Source organism: Vicugna pacos, chromosome 19 (genome assembly GCF_048564905.1).
Source record: "Vicugna pacos chromosome 19, VicPac4, whole genome shotgun sequence".
Classification (NCBI taxonomy): domain Eukaryota; kingdom Metazoa; phylum Chordata; class Mammalia; order Artiodactyla; family Camelidae; genus Vicugna; species Vicugna pacos.
Window position 1 is genome coordinate 34275995 of NC_133005.1, and position 14796 is coordinate 34290790.

Sequence of the window (14796 nt, forward strand, 5' to 3'; positions counted from 1 at the left end):
GACTCATTCCTTACAGCCCTAAGATGCCTGCTCCTTCCCAAATGCACCTCCAGGGCTGGGGTAGACCCCCGCACACGGGGCTTCTAAACAGACTCCATCCCTCGGATGCAGGGTTCACATGCTTGGGCTCACAGACACCCTGACAGTTTAAGGTTCATTATCAGCACATCCCACATTCAAAGCTCACGTCCAAATCTGATATCTCCTAGGCTTGGGCTCACAGACCAACCTGGGGTTCAGCTCAGTCTTGATAACACCAAATGCAGATCTACAGCCTCCCAAACCTGTAACTTCACGACTGGAGTCAGTCCCAAGTTCAGAGTTCACTCTCCATACCAACATTCCCCAAATGTGGGCTCAAACACAGATTTGGCACAACCCTAGATTCAGACATCTCCCCAAACTAGAATCCAGCCCCAAGCTTGGGCACCCCAGCCTTGGGCTACCGCCAGAATTCGAGGGGTCGCCTTCAGATTCAGGAAGCCCCGCTGCCCCAAACAAGCCCATATAAGCCTTGGGGTCATGGCAGGCCCTGGCTCTCCCGCTGCCCACCCAGGTGCAGGGAAGCTCTCTCACTGGCAGTGACTTAGGAAGCAATGACCTGGGACCATTTCTATTAGGCCAGGGAGGCAGCTGAGATATTGTCATCTGTCACCCAGCCCCCTGATGCCCTTATTTATCTTCCTTTCAGTGGACTCGGGACTCCATTAAGGGAAGTCTTGTCTCATCTCTTCAGCCCTCTCTTGCCTCCTCTTCCATCTAGAATCCTCATCCCAGCTGGGCCTTTCACCTCCCAGTTTTTGGAGGGAAGAGGGCAACATTTCTTGAGCATCCTCAGCATGCCAGGGCCTGGCATGACTGTGATCTCATGGAACCCTCACCCCAACCTTTCAAGCTAGATTTTTATCACACCAATTCTAGAAATGACAAAACAGAGGCACAGAGAGGTTAAGTCACTTGTCCAAAGGCACACAGCCCTGAAGGCTGGGAGATTTGTCTCTGCCAGGATCCTGCCCCAGGATTTGGGAATGCCCTCAGGCTTTGGGGCTTGGGGAGGGGTACTGTCACCTATGTGGGAGACAGGCTGGGGTAGGGGGTGGGGCACGGCTGTTGTCACTGAGCCTAAGTCTGTATTGTCTCCACACTGGCAAAACAAATTATTTCTGGCAGACAGGAGAATGGGGGTGGGCGAATGGGAGTGAGGGACACAGCAGTGAGATCAAGGGCACTGGTAGCCAGGGCCAGTCACTGTGGGGATGTGGTGGTGGCAGGAGCTGGCCTTTGCCAGGAGACAGTGATAAATGTGCTGGGTCCCAGCTGCAAGGTGCTTAAGAGCAGAGATCCAGTTCCTACGTGTGTGTGTGTGTGTGTGTGTGTGTGTGTGTGTGCGCGTGCGTGTGTGTGTGTGTGTGTGCGCGTGCGTGTGTGTGTGTCAGAAATCACTGCCTCCCTGGAGAAGCCAGGATCAGGGCTGCCCCACCCTGAGTGAAGGCCAGGAGGTCCATGGGACCTCTGGAATACTAATGACCTCTGGCAGGCCCTGCAGGATGCAGAGGACAGGCCGGAGCCTGCCTGTGTCCCCCTCCTCAACTCTGCAGTTTCCTGCAGGATCCAGAGTGGGCTTGAGGCTTGGACCAGGATCTGGGGCTTAGCAAGAGCCTGGCCGCAGTGAGGAGCATGTGACTGTTGGAGCCAGGGTCTACCACTTCCCAGCTGTGTGACCTCAAGCAAATCATTTCACCTCTCTGAGCCTCAGTTACCTATCAACAGGTGCTATGATGCTAATCTGCGGGGTGGTGAGGGTTAGAAGGTACACACCAAATGCTCATTCAGAAAATGGTGTTTTATATTATAAAGGGGTTACCACGCATGCCCTCTAACAGGCAGGCCCTGAAAATTGCCTCCACGGGGGATAGAGATGGAATCCAAATCCCTCAACTGAGAGTGGCTTTTTTTTTTTTAAGAGAAACAAGTAATATAATCCTCAAAGGATTTTCTCTCTTCCCTCTTAAAAAAAAAAACCTAATATCTTCATTTCCATCCCCCCTTTTAAGCTAATTTGTGGAAAATTAAAACGGGGAACTTACAGTGGCTGGCATTTTAATTGGATCTTGTCTGGCGTCCTCTCTAGGATTCCCTGATTAGCTTCCTCTGTGAAATCCTCCGTGCTCCATTTAGCAGGGTTCTGGGCAGGGCCTGGGACAGGCAGGGCAGAGAAGAGGGCTGCAGGCTGGCGCCCCAGAGGCTTTGAGGTCAGAGCGACCCAGGTTGAAATTTTGGCTCTGCCCTCAATGGCTGTCCGTGCAAAGGACTTGCAGGCTGCACCTGTGTCCTCATCTGGGAACCGGCCTCACCCGAATGACCTCACTTGGCACACACAGATCATCAGTACACGGTGTTTCCTTCCTCAATCCACCTCCAAGATGGCAGAGCCAGGCGGGGGGGGTGAGGGGGGAGCTTTCATGGCGGGTTGTGGGGAGAAGAATGGCCATCCCACCCTGCCTGTAGGCCGCAAGGGCAGAGCTTTCTCCTGCATCCATCAGCCATCCAACCTCCGATTAAAAAGATAGTTCGCTGCTTTTCCCACTTTCAGGGCTTTGGATAATACTAATACTGTTTCTTGTGTTCTAACTTCCCGTCAGAACTATTTTGTCCTCATGACAACCCAAGGAGGAAGGGGCTATTATTATCTTCCCATTTTGTGGATGAAGAAAACAGAGGCTCAGAGAAGTTAACCTGCCACACAGCTAGTTCAAGGGGCAGAGCCAGAATTAGAGTTCGGGAGGTTTGGGACCCAAAGCTCCCTCGACCAGCCTCCGTTTCCCAGTTTTGGATTAAAGTGGGTTTCTCCCAGCCCAGGGTTCCCAGGGGCATCCTTCCAGGGCTCAGAACGAAGCCCCCTGGGCTGGCAGGAGACCACGTGGAGGAGAGAAATCCCCAAAGCCCGCAATCCCCCTCCCAGCAAGCCCATCCCCAGGCGGGGCTCCCTCCTCTGCCCAGCTGGGGGTCCCCGCAATCAGCGCTAATCAGCCCCAGATAATTACTCAGTCCGTAGGGAGGTGAGCGCAGCGGCGGCTCAAGGAGGGGCTTGCTCAGTGGGACGCTGGCACAACTCTTCCTTTCTGGGTCTGGGTTTCCCTGGCTACACTTTGGCGTGGGTGAAGGCTGTAGGTCTTTGAAATGCAGGAGAAAGAGGCTCCCCGCCCACTTCAAGGAAAGCTAGGATGCACACCTCCCCACTTGGGGTGTGGCCTCAGCCCAGCTGTCTGGATTAAAACCTGGGCCTGCCCTGAGCTGCTGGGATAACTCATTTAACCTGGTCAACTCTCACTTTTCCCATCCATTAAATGGTGATAAGGTACTGACATCTGATGAAAATGATTGATAGGAGCATTCAGTATGGTACCTGGAACAGTTCTGGAAATATCATAAGTGCTTAGTAAATGGAAGCTGTGGTTAGGGAGCATTTTACTTGCATTATCTCGTTGAATTCTCAGAACAACTTGGTGAGGAAGGCAGTCTTCCTGAAGGGGAAACTGAGTCTTAGAGATAAGAAACTCCTTTGCTCAGGGGAGCTGGTGTCCATTCACTCTGAGCATTGAGTGGACACTTACCCTGCTCCACGTCCACTACTGAAACAAACAAGCAGCTCCCACCCTGTTGGGGCTCCTGTTCCAGCAATTTGAATTTGATCCCCCTGGCTTTCTCTGGGAGAGACATCTCCCCACCCTCTTGCAGCAGCTGCGGAGGAAATAAGGGAGGGGGGGTCCCGGCTAATGGATATCCTTGGGGTTTGGGTGCTTAATGATCCCCCTTCCCCTCATAACCATCTCATGTAAATTTCTTTTATAATTACACTGAAAGCTATCAAACTATCTAATTTAATTTCTTTGCGAAAATAAATAGCTCAAGTGGCCCTAGGTACCGGCATAAATACTTCAGGCAGAACAGTACGGGATTGCTGCTTGTGCAGGCCTGACTGGCTGCAATACACACTTCATAAGTACATATTTATTGGGCCTGGGTTCCCCCCCTCAGAAGAGGCAAGGATTCTGCTGACTCAGCCAGAAGGAAAGGAAACTGATTGGGGCCATAGTGGTAATGTGGAGGAGGAGGGGAGGGGAACGGAGGGAAAATATGCTGGGTAATTAATTATCCATCTTTGTACATCCATAACTTTTTATTAAACAAATATGCAAATACTGCCTATCGGCTGCCTTTGCCTGGGTCTGCCGTGGGGATGACTGTTAATTTGCAGCTGGGCCCATGGGAAGGAAGCCTGTTCGCAAAGTGGGTCAGGGCCGGGCCAGCCTCCCCTCCCTCCTTCCCTTGCTGTGGCTCCCTTGGTCCATTGGGTACAGCATCATTACTCTGATTTGCTGACGCAAGGCCAGTGGCTCATTCCATCCTCATATCACCCCTCGATATTTCTACCTTTCTTCTCTGCTGCCAGTGCTCAGGGTCAGGCACCACCTTCTCTTGTTCTGGCTTCCTTTTCCTTCTTCACCCTCATTTCCTGTCCTTCTCCCTCTTGGCTAGTATGCCTCAGCCATACTGGCCTCCAACCAAACCCGTTCTACCTCAGGACCTTTGCACTAGTGGCTTCTCTCCCCGGAAGGCTGTGTGCCCATGGCCAGCTTTTTCTTGTCATCCAGGTTTAAGGTCGATATGGCTTGTGGGGTCACTTTGGCTTCTGTGCTCCTTTGCTTTATTATTATTTTTTTCATAACACCTATCACTTGGGTGATTTTCTTTTTTATTAGTTTTGTAAGTTTATTATTTTCTCCCACTAGAATATGACTTCCAAGAGCCTTGTGTTATTTTTGCTGTATCCCCAGTGCCTAGAATGGTACCCATAGTTGGCCCTTGCTGAATATTCACGACCTGAATGAATGAATAAAGGAAGGAAGAACCTCCTCACTCCTTTCCTTGTCCCCAGCCACCCTCTTCCATCCTCCACACCATTCAGGATAGTCTTTTTAAAAGACAAATCTTACTATGGACAACCTTCCATGGCTACCTAGTTCTTTGGAATAATAGCCAAGATCCTTTACCTACCCCTTTACGACCAGGCATCTGTTTACCTTTCCAGCTCATCCTTTACCGCCCAACCCTCTTCCTCCTGGGCACACATTGACCTTCCCACAAAGAACCCATCTTCCATGTGAACCTCAACACAAATTGTTCCAGCTGCCAGATCTCTTCAATCCTGCAGATCTCTTCTATCCCCCTCTTTGCTTGGCCAACTCTACGTTGTCTTTTGCTTCTCAGATCAGGCATCTCCTCCTGCAGGAAGGCTTCCTGCTTAATCTGTTCTGCTTTCCTCTGTTGATGTACCTTTCATCTCACTCTCTTACTTCTTTGCTTCTCCCTCTAGATGGAGAGCCTCAGGAGGGCAGGGATGGTGTCTAATTTATCATCTCTCAGGCAACAGTCGTGGAGCTGGAATATTAACCAGATTCTGGATTAAGAATGGATTCTGGAGGCAGCCTCCCTGGATTCACGTCCCAGCTCCTCTATTTACTGGCTGGGCTGGATACCCAGTAAGATGGCCCCCAGTGGGGTGGTGGCATCTGGTATTTGTGCCTTTGTGGAGCACCTTCTTCTTGAGTGTAAGATGGACCTAGTGACTTGCTTCTAATAAATACAATACAGCAGAAGTGATGGAATATCACCTCTGAGAGTAGGTTATAAAAGGATGAAGGCTTCCATCTTGGGCACCCTATCTTGCTTGCTCTGTATGAGGGAAGACAGCTGGCCTGTTGCAAGCTGCTCTATGGCCCATGGAGAAGCCCATGTGGCAAGGAGCTAATACCTCCAACCAATAGCAGTGAGGAGCTGGGGCACCCTGGTATACTGTATCTGGATTCCTGACCTACAGAAACTGTGAGATAACAAGTATTTATTGTTTCAAGTCATTAAGTTTTGGGCTACTTTGTTACACAGCAGTAGATAACTATTGACTGGGTGGTAATGGGCAAGGTACTTGAGCTTTCTGTGCCTCAGTTTCTATATCTGTAAAATGGGGCTAATAACCATCCATCTTGTAGGATTATTGTGGGGAGTAAATGAGTTACTTAGAACAGTGACTGGCATACACTGAGTGCTGTCTAAGTGTAGCCATTATCATATTCTCAGCACTTTGGAGGTGCTTAATAAGCAGTGAACAGAAATAAACATGGTAAGAATAATAGTTACTGCTTATTGTCCTCTGGGCATGAAGTTCTAGCTTCTCGAGATGGCACTCAGGGCCTTTTATGATTCCTTAGACTCCTGCCAGCTTCATGGCTGGGGTGCTAGCCCTTTGTTCAGCTCCACATATCATTCATCCTTACAACATCCCTGTGAGATAGGGACTATTTTACAAATGCAGAGACCAGGGTTCAGAGAGGTTAAGTAACCTGCTCAAGGCCACACAGCCAGAACAAGATTAAACTAAGTTTTGAATTCAGGAACATCTGGCTTCTGGTTCAGCTTATATCTGTATGGCCTCAGTGCCTCCCACAGGCCTGGCATAAAGTAGGAAATGGGTACATGGTCACTGAACTGCCTGCCTGCCTGGATGAATAGTGCCCCTTCCTCTACCTCCCATTTGCCAGCTGAAAAAGCAACAGAAAAGCTCACCCCCGCCAAGAGAATTTGGAGAGCAGTGCTTAACCCAGAGGACTGACTCACCAACGGGGCCCTGGGGCATCAGCCCAGCGACCCTGCTCGGTGGCTTGCTCTAATAGAGGAGGAGGAGGCAGCAGGAGCCAGCAGGGAGAGCTGCCCATTAGCCCTAATTAGCAGCCCGTCTGGAAAAGAGCTTGGGCTGAAATTAAGATGCTGTCAGTGGGTCCCAGCTGGGTCATAGCAGAGTGGCAGCTGCAACATTTCTAGAGCCTGAGCTTGAAACACTCAGCTGGGAAGTCCTCTCTGCCTGATTCCACCTGGCCCTTGGGAGGCAGCCAGACTCTCTCCCAAAGAGACAATGATGACTGAGACCCCCGCATGCATCCAAGCACTCCCAAAGCCCCCACTGCCTTGGTTATCTCCATGGGTCCTCTCACAGTTCGGGGAGATGGTAACTCCATACCCATTTTTCAGGAAGAAACAGAGGCCTTGAGAGTTTTAATAGTGTGCCCAAGGTCACACGGCTAGGAAGTGGCAGAGTTCCAGGGGGCCCTTGAGCCAGCGCCCGGAGTTCAAGGTTGAGGGTGGCTGGGAAGGGGAGATCCTGACTAGGGTTTGGGTTGGGGGAGTCACCAGGAGGACAGGGGCCAGTGCCTGGGCTCCAAGTCATTATCTTTAACTCCACCCCCTCTTTGTCTCCCAGGGCCGGGCAGAGGTCCAGGTGCAACCCACTTTGTGGGAAAAGACAAGTTATGTAGAAGAGGTGGGCTGGGTTTGGGGGTAACATAGGGTGAAAGAACAGGAAAACCAAGTGTCAGGAAGGATCCAGCCTGTCTCCAAATCTCCGCTTCCTCTTTTAAGATGCTAAGAATAAACCAAGATTTAAAATCAAACTAAAAGAAAAATCACAAAATCCCTAATGCTGCCTTCCAAGAAATCAATGGCAGTGATTTGTGTAGCAGATGTGCCGTGGGAAATCCCAGCGGGACGATGCATGGGGCTGCATTTTGCAAGGTGGGCCAGGAGGTGCCTGGAACAAAGGGTACCCCAACCTAGGTTGTCGATGTTATTTGTAATAATAACAGGCAGCATGTTGAGGGCTTGGAATGAACGGGTGTGCAATAAATGGCAGGTAGACTGAGCATTCCCCATCTCGGAATGGCCCTCTGGGAGGTACTGGGCTCTGCCAGAGGTCATGGCTGGATCTTCACAAAGCTGGCGTCCTCAGAGAGGCTGGGATGACTCCCACAGCCAGCACACCCCTGCCTCAGCCTACTTGCCCACCCCGCTGCCAGGGTGGGTTGGCAGTAACTGGCTCCCCAGCCGGCAGGCAGCTACTGACATTTTTTATGGGCAGGTAATGAGCTTTTCCTCCAGGACCTGGGGATATTCTACAAAATTGTATTCGGGTTGGAGAGTGGGAGGGTGGGAGAGTAGGGCCAGGAGGTAAGAGAGCCTCCCTGCCTCTGCCCATCTCCATACCCACCCCCATCCCCACCGCAAAGGAGAGAATCAGGTGAAGCCATCAGGCCCAAATGGAGAGCCCAGAACCACTAGGGGTTGGGCAGAAGGCAGGTTTGTCTTCTCTCTGAGGATTACTTTGTTCTGAACTCTTATCTTGGAGGCTGATTGCCTGGAATTACAGATGGCAGTGACTGTGCTCCCAAGGTCATCCTTTCTTTCTTCCATGCATGCATCTACCATCCATCCACCATCCTTCCATCCACCATCCACACACATCCATCCACCCATCTAGTCGTTCATCTACCTACCCACTCATCCATCCAACAGAGAGTTATGGGGCACTCTCCTTGGCTGGGTAGTGGGCAAGGTAGATGAGGTGGTAGGGTGGTGCACCCGAAAAGAAGTTCCTGTCATTCCTAAGAACATTCGCTCATTCGTCTATTCTAAAGATGTTTACGGAGCTCCTACTATGTGCCAGGCACTGTGACTAGAGGAGATAGAGTGATGACCAAAAGGACATAGTGCCTATGCTCGAGGATGTCACTGAGGATGCCAACCAAAGGCTTTGGGGATGTACTCTGAGGGGTACTCCTGAGAATATAGGTGATGGACCTGCAAGGGCACTGATGATGAACATCGATGGTGCCTGAAAGTCATCACTGATGAGCATGGATGGTACCCTCTGGGTGCTGGTGCTAAGCGATGTGCTCCCAAGGACACTGGTAACGGGCATTGATGGCTGCTCCTATGGCATCCAGCGTGGGCACTATTTCGCTCTCAATGACATCAGTGTTGGGCACTGGGGAGAACCAGTCTTTGCTTCTGCTGGAGATCTCAGCTCACCCTCCCCATTCAGTCTCCTTTTCCCCACTTAAAGCTCCTGCAGGCAGACAGACCTCACGATGACCCTGCAGCTCTCAATGTGATGTGTTGGGGGCCTTCTCATCGTCTCCTCCCATCTGTAGGACCGGTCTCTAAACTGGAAACCTATTGATCCCCTTCCCAGGGATTCTCTCTGTGGCTACAGTGTCATTTTCCACCAAAAACCCTCTTTCTTGCAATTGCTGAGAATTACTTATGAAGAGAGAGAGAGTGTGTGTGTATTGATTACCACCCGTGAGAAGCTCAGGGATCATTTGGAGTAGATTAACCTAACTTTCTTTTGCCTTTTGGGAAGTTGGACTCCAAGTTATTTAAGGAAATTAATCAGCTCATCGGAGAACTAGACAGTCTTCCTACTTCTGTCTCTTTCAGCTGGGAACGTGTCATTTTCACCTGGCCTTCAAAATATCTTTTTCCCACCACCCTGCCTGTATTACCACCATTACAACCCAGTTCAGTTAATCAGGGTCCTCTGCCAGCTCCTCTTTAGGGGACAGGTGGGCACATCTCTGGCCACCATTAGTTTACTTGGCTGGCCTTGTTGCCTGGATCCCAGTCTGGGCGCAACCTCAGAGAGGGCTGGACCACCCCAGGCCAGTCTCCCCTATCCAAGCCCTGACTCAATGCACCTGTCACATAGGAAGGGTCCAAACGCTCCATCCACCAAAAGGCAGTAGCTTCCAGAGGCTTTTCTGTGAGGCTTGCCCATTGATTCTGCAGATGTCCACCCCACCCATCCACTCTTCTGAGTCTCCAGGTGCAGCCCAGGCCTCCTCCTCCCTTCCAGGAAGTTGTCCTAGACTGCCGTTATTTTGGGAACATTTGTTCTTCTTAGAGATGCAGAGAGGGGATATGAGAGAGGGAAAGGCAGTAAGAGGGACTGGGGCGGATTCAGCATCTGCCTGACTCTGTAATGCATCTGACAAGTTCACCGTGTGCAGGTGGAAAAAGCACCAGTTCTGGAGCCAGACAGGTGTTTAAATGTCAGCTCCAGCCTTTCTTGGCTGTGTGACCTTGACCGAGTCACTTCACCTCTCTGAGTTTCAGGCCTGTCATCATTCATATGGGACAACAGTTCCTAACTCTTAAGGTTGTTACAGTTGCAAGTGAGGTCATGTATGTAACATGCTTAAAACAGAGCCTGGCGCTTAGTAGGTGCTCTGCCGACAGCAGGTAGCTATTGCCGGGTCCCACACTTGGAGGGACTCATGGCAGACCCTCTATGAAGGCTTGCTGTATGGTCTGGAACTTCATCTCTGCCTTGGACCTCCATTCCTCTTCTCCATCCTCCTGCCTCCAGGTAGATGCAGACGGGGCAGCCAGTGCCCGGGGGTCTCTGGGAGGAGGGGCCGGGAGTCTCCATTCCTGGGGTCTGGGCTGGGAAGCAGCTCCTTTTCAGAACATTGCAGGCTCTCCCTGACCCCTCTCTGCCATTTCTCTCCTCTTCCAGGAAAAAAAGTTTGAAGTTGAATGGGTCCCGAGGTGGAATATTTTCCAAATGTCAGTGCAATCTGTGGTACATTACTGCTAAATGCGATCATCTCAGTGCCGGGCTCTGAATGTCAGCGCACGGGCCATGATGGAGTGACAAACAGCAGGTTGACAGGTGGGGTCTCGGCCCCTCCTCTTTTAGGAAGTCGCTTTGGTTGGGGAGGGAACCAGGCTATCTCTGGGTTCAGCAGACGTGGACTGTGGGCCTCTGAGGGACACGCAGTGGGCCAGTGAGGGTCCTGTATGTTTTGTGTGTGTGTGTGCAGGTATGTGCACACCTGCTCCCGTGTTTCTGTGCCTATATACTTCTTCATTGTCACTGTGTGTCAGTGTGCACATGCTCAGACACCAGGAAGGTGTTCACTGAGCCCCCACTGAGAGCTGTGTATGGCCGTGTATATGTGTTCTCCATCTCAAGGTGTCTGGAACGATGTGCACACATTCATAACACAGACTAGGAGACCGTGTGTCTTTGTGGATAGAGACACCATCTATCTCACGGTGCCTTTATCTCTGTTGTGCCTCTACGTGTAGTTGTGTGTGTACATGCAATTGTGTGCTTCTGTGCATACATGACTGTGCGTGTGTATGCAGTCTCAAAACCTCAGCCTGTGTCTGTGTGTTTGTGTGTGTGTACATATCCAGGTTTGTAAATTCCATCTCTGCTACAAAGGTGGATGGTGAAACCGGAGTTGGGAGGGGTCTCTCTGCCTCGCTGCCCTCGTGGTGGGGTATTTTGGTGGCTGCCTGCTCTGTGGAGCCTGTGATTGGCTGGGCAGGATGGGGATTAAATTGCCTCCAATTACTAGGGAGTGGTGGTGAGCTGTGAGGCCAGAGGGATGGTGCGTGCATGCCAGGGTCTGCCAACCACAACAGAATTAAAAAGTCCTATGTGTGCAGGTGGCCCCTGTGCGGGTGTGTGCGCACAGGAATGCCTTTGTCCATTTGTTTTGTGTCTGTGTGTGTGTGGCTCTAACAGCCTGTGAGAATGCACAAACTGATCTGCATCGTGTGAGATTGGGAGGTCGTAGATGCATCCCTGGGCGTCCATCCATGTGGCTGTCACTGTGTCTGTGTGAGTGACATCTGATGTGTGTGAGTTGTAGTCTGTCTCTGTGTGTCTCCACGGCTGTGAGCATGTGTATATACATGTGTGATTCTTTATGTACGAGGGTTCTGCCCGAGTGTCTTTGTGCGTGTGTGTCTTTGTGTGTGCCCACATGTAGATGGGAGGGGCTTTGGGGCTTCCTCTGAGTAGAGAGTCTGAGAGTGTGTGTGTCTGTCTATGGTTAAATGTGAGGTTCTGAGTGAATCAATAGGTAAGAAGGAAGAGGAAGGGAGAAAACTATGCCCCACCCCACCCATCTCAGCTGGTGATCAGGGTCCCAAAACCGCCTCCCTCAGACCGCACAAGTTTCCTCCAAGCGCGGAGGACCCACTCAGCTCCAGTTAAAGAGCCTGGGGAGGGGTCTGTGGTGACAGTTGGTGTGGAGCCTGGCACAGGGGAGACTATGGGCTGAATTGTGTCCCCCTAAAATTCACACGTTGAAGTCTTAACCTGCAGTACTTCAGCATGTGACCTCATTTGGAAATAGGGTCATTGCAGATATGATTAGCAACTTCAAACTGGAGTCGGATGGACCCCTAATCCAGTATGACTGGTATTCTTCTAAAAAGGGGAAATCTGCATATAAATCAATGAAGTTAGAACACTCTCTCACCCCATACCCAAAAATAAATTGAAAATGGCTTAAAGACTGAAACATAAGACAAGACACCACAAATATCCTAGAAGAGAATATAGGCAAAACATTCTCTGACATAAATTGCAGCAATGTTCTCCTAGGGCGGTCTACCCTAAAAATAAACAAATGGGCCTAATTAAACTCTTAAGCTTTTGTACAGCAAAGGAAACCATGAACAAAAAGAAAAGACAACCTACAAGATGGGAGAAAATATTTGCAAACGATGTGACTGACAAGGGCCTAATTTCCAGAATATACAAACAGCTCAAACAACTAAATAACAAAAAATCCCAAACAACCCAATCCAAAAATGGGCAGAAGAACTAAACAGACATTTCTCAAATGAAGACATACAGATGTCCAATGAAAAGGCACATAAAAAGATATTCAAGATCGCTAATAATCAGAGAAATGCAAATCAAAACTACAATGAGGTATCACCCCCCACTGGTCACAATGGCCATCATTTTAAAGTCCACAAACAATAAATGGGGAGAGTGGGGGGGAAAGGGAACCTTCCTACACTGTTGGTGAGAATGTATTTTGGTGCAGCCACTATGGAAAACAACATGGAGATTCCTTAAAAAAACGAAAAATAGACTTACTGTATAATCCAGCAATCCCACTCCTGGGCATAAATCCAGAGGAAACTCTAATTGGACAAGATACACTCACCCCAAGATGCATAGCAGCACTATTTACAATAGCCAAGACATGGAAGCAACCTAAATGTCCATCAATAGATGCTTGGATAAAGAAGTTGTGGTGTATACACACACACACACACACACACACACACACACACATGCACACACACACACACACAAGGGAATACTGCTCAGCTACAAAAGGGAATGAAATAATACCATTTGCAGCAACATGGATGGACCTAGAGATGATTATACTAAGTGAAGTAAGTCAGAGAGAGAAAGACAAATACCATATAATATCACTTACATGTGGACTCTAAAAAAAAAAAAAAGATACAAATGACCTTATCTGCAACACAGAAATAAACTCACAGACATAGAAAACAAACTTATGGTTACCTGGTGGTGCAGGGAAAGGGAGGAGGGATAAATTGGGAGTTTGAGATTTGCAGATATATGTTACTATATATAAAACAGACACACAACAAGTTTCTACTGTATAGCACTGGGAACTACATTCAATATCTTGTACTAATGTATAATGAAAAAGAATTTGAAAAAGAATACATAGGTGTGTGTGTGCATAACTGAATCACCATGCTGTACACCAGAGACGAACAACATTGTAAATTGACTCTACATCAATTTAAAAAAGAGGGGAAAAAATAAAAAGGGGGAATCGGGACAGAGAGATGGACACGTAGAGAGGAGAGACGACAGGAAGAGACACATCCATCTACCAGCCAAGGAGGGCGGCCTGGCTCTTACGAATCCGTCCCTCACACAGCCTCACGTACGTGCGCCTGCCACGGGCCCACATATTCACACGTAAGGAACCAACTCTGTTGACACCTGGATTTCAGACTTGCAGCCTCCAGCACTTGAGAGAATAAATCTCTGTTGTTTAAACCACATAGCTTCCGGGGCTTTGTTAGGGTAGCCCCAGCAAGCGTATCCAGGGGATGTGAAGTGTAGAAAGCGCTTCTCCATCTAGCTGGCTCCTGCTTCCCGCAGACCCATTACGCAGGCGCTGGTACTGTAATCGGCAGGCTGCCGCATTCCCCCTCTGCACGTGGGATCCACAAGGCTTTCTCCAGCACTAAGTCCTCTGCCCTTGAGGCCTCAGGTCATCAGCCCCTCCTCTGGGCTTGACGACCCCACTACTGCCCCTCTTCCAACCCCTCCCCTGTCCCTGTCTCTTAGCTTCCTCCAACTCTTCCTGACAAGACTGGACTTGACCAACTTACCGAGAGAAAGCATATCTTTGTCTTCCCATATCCCCCCTCTCCCCATCTGGCTCTGTATTCTGTATACAGCAGGTGCCCGCTAAAGGTCTCAGTGAGGGGCCCCAGGCTTTCCGTCTCTTTCTGGGCTCAGAAGTGGGAAAGAGGACTCATCCCCATCGCTCCTTTGCTCACGCCAAGCCCCGGTGTCTGCATCCTGCTCTTACTCTAGACCAGGGCTGAACAAGGTGCTAGTCGGGGGCAGTTCATCCTCCAAACAACCCTATGAAGCAGGTAGTATTTTAGCCCCTTTTTCCAAAGAGGAAATGGGATCACAGGGAGGAGAAATAAGTGGTCTAAGAGGACACCTTAATTCTTGAATGTTTGATCAGGAAGGAACTTTAGACCCAGTTATGTTATCCTTCTCAACTGCCCCCATTTTACAGCTGAAGAAACTGAGGTCCAAGTGGCTTCTCTCCCTTCACCTGCCTCTGATGCTTCCTCCGAGTTCACCCTTGACCTTCTGATCACTCTACCCTCCCTTGCCCTTACGACGTGCTCTCCTCTGCAGAGGAGGGTGACCAGCAGAGCTCTCGTCAGCCCCCCTGTTTCCTGAGCTCCAGCCCTGAATTTCCACCTCCTGTGCACTTGGCCTGCAGGCCCCTCAAACTCAACATGTCCCTCGCCAAACTGACTTCCCATGATCCCTGATCTGAGGCTTCTCCTGGG